The 2,816-nt window shown below is 45.5% G+C and overlaps 1 protein-coding gene across 1 annotated transcript in view; it reads right to left on the reverse strand.

Moving 5' to 3' along the window:
* ZAN (zonadhesin) overlaps positions 1-2,816 on the reverse strand; it is a 42,283-nt gene that overhangs the window by 10,900 nt on the left and 28,567 nt on the right. The window lies entirely within an intron of this gene.

Genomic DNA, 2,816 nt, shown 5'->3' on the forward strand with positions numbered 1-2,816 from the left:
GTGGCTGGCACCTTAGCCAGTTGAGCTATAGGCGCCGAGCCCTTTTTTTTTTTTTGAGACTGAGTCTCACTCTATTGCCCTGGGTAGAGTGCTGGACCATCACAGCTTACAGCAACCTCAAACTCTTGGGTTCAAGCAATCCTCTTGCCTCAGCCTCCCAAGTAGCTAGGGCTATAGGTGCCTGCCACAATGTCCAACTAGTTTTTCTATTATTAGTAGAGAACAAGGTCTCACTCTTGTTCAGACTGGTCTTGAACTCCTGAGCTCAAGCAATCCACCTGCCTCAGCCTCACAGAATGCTAGGATTACGGGCATGAGCCACTGTGCCTGGCCTAAAGCTATACTTTTAAAATGGAACTCAAAGATCAACACATATGTGTTCACATGGTAGTAAAATTCAATGGAAATCAAGCAAATGGGCTCGGTACCTATAGCTCAATGGTTAGGGCACCAGTCACATGCACTGGGTCTGGTGGGTTTGAAACCAGTCAGGGGGTGGTGCCTGTGGCTCAGTGAGTAGGGCACCAGCCCCATATACTAAGGGTGGTGGGTTCAAACCCGGCCCCAGTCAAACTGCAACAAAAAAATAGCTGGGCATTGTGGCAGGCACCTGTAGTCCCAGCTACTTCGAAGACTGAGGCAAGAGAATCACCTAAGCCCAAGAGCTGGAGGTTGCTGTGAGCTGTGATGCCATGACATTCTACCAAGAGTGACAAAGTGAGACTCTGTCCCTAAAAAAAAAAGAAACCAGGCAGGACCTGCTAAATAACAATGACAACAACAGCAATGACAAAAATAACAAAAAACTAGCTGGATATTGTGGAGGGCGTCTGTAGTCCCAGCTACTGGGAGGCTGAGGCAAGAGAATGGCTTAAGCCCAATAGTTTGAGGTTATTTTGAGCTGTGACACCTCAGCACTCTGCCAAGGGTGACATAGTGAGACTGTCTCAAAAAAAGAAAAAAGAAATCGAGCAGGTGGAAGGGAGGAGGAGGGAACAGGTAAATTCACACTTAGTAGGCCCAATAAGTTCAGTGCCCATAGCTAAGTGGTTAGGGCAACAGCCACCTACACTGAACCCAGTCCAGGCCTGCTAAACAATGACAACTGCAACAGAAAAAAATAGCCGGGTGCCTATAGTCTCAGCTACTTGGGAGGCTGAGGCAAGACAATTGCTTACGCCCAAGAATTTGAAGTTGCTGTGAGCTGTGATGCCACAGTACTCTACCAAGGGCAACAAAGTAAGATTCTGTCTCAAAAAAAAAAAAAAAAAGGCCCACAATACACACTATCTGGGGGATAGATACAATTATAACCTTGATTCAAACTGGGCATAAGTAATGCACGTAACCTAAACATTTGTACCCTGTAACATTCTCAACTAAAAAAAATAAAAATTAAAAAAATGATCTCCTATCTAAATTGTCTATAAAGTGCAAAATACTGTGTTGAGTAAGCTACTGTTTGTGAGGGGAAAAAAGGAGAAAATAAAGAATACAATTTAGAATTTGTATATGCTTAAATGATTTTTGGGAAAAATGTTGATATGTGAACTGGGCCCATGGGATCAAGGTGGGAAGGAGACTTTTTACTATGCATCTTTTAATACTTTAAAAATTTGTGGCTTGGCGCCTGTGGCTCAAGTAGCTAAGGCGCCAGCCATGTACACCCAAGGTGGTGGGTTCGAATCCAGCCTGGGCCCACCAGACAATGACAGCTGCAACCAAAAAACAGCTGGGTGTTGTGGTGGGCGCCTGTGGTCCCAGCTACTTGGGAGGCTGAGGCAGGAGACTTGCTTGAGCCCAGGAGTGGGAGGTTGCTGTGAGCTGAGATGCCATGGCACTCTACCCAGGGGAATAGCTTGAGGCTCCTGTCTCAAAAAAAAAAAAAATTTGTGAACTCAGGCTTGGCACCCATAGCACAGTGGTTATGGTGCTGGCCACGTGCACCGAGGCCATCATGTTTGAACCCAGCCTGAGCCAGCTAAAACAACAATGATAATTGCAACAAAAGATATCTGGGCGTTGTGGCAGGCACCTGTAGTCCCAGCTACTTGGGAGGCTGAGGCAAGAGAATCATTTAAGCCCAAGAGTTTGAAGTTGCTGTGAGCTATGACGCCAAAGCACTCTACCAAGGGTGACATAGTGAGACTCTTGGGAGGTCAAGGCAAGAGGATTGCTTGAGTCCAGGAGTTCAAGACCAGCCTGGGTAACAAAGTGAGACCCCCATCTCTAAAAAAAATACAAAAAAAAGAACCTAACAAATTCCTATCAGTACTACTAGAGGTTCTGGAACTAGATAGTAGTGATGGCTGTATAACTGTGAAGATACTAAAAAATACTAAGAGCCACTTTTAAAGAGGTGAATATCATGATATGCCAACAATCTCAATTACATTTTTTTTTCTTTTAAGGAAAGACCTACAGAAGGATGTCCAGTTGTCTGCCAGGAGAGGAGAAGAAATGAATTTTCTAGGCACAGGGAACAGTGTGAACAAAGAGAGGCAGGGAGGTGTGGGAAAATGCAAAGTCTATTGGTGCAGGTGAGAGAGAAAGGCCTGGGCCAGTAGAGCTAGGATAGCCCACAGGTCTGAGACATCACAGCAAGGAGTTTGGACTTGATCTTGTAGGCCATAGCCATACAGGGAAGTAACCCAACCATGTCTCCTTTAGACAAATAGCATTGGCTAAAGAACATATGAGACAGCTCAGTGCCTGTGGCTCAAGTGGCTAAGGCACCAGCCACATACACCTAAGGTGGCAGGTTCGAATCCAGCCCAGGCTGCCAAACAACAATGATGGCTGAAACCAAAAAAAAA

This window comes from Otolemur garnettii, unplaced genomic scaffold (genome assembly GCF_000181295.1).
Source record: "Otolemur garnettii isolate 467f Iridium unplaced genomic scaffold, OtoGar3 scaffold00142, whole genome shotgun sequence".
NCBI lineage: Eukaryota > Metazoa > Chordata > Mammalia > Primates > Galagidae > Otolemur > Otolemur garnettii.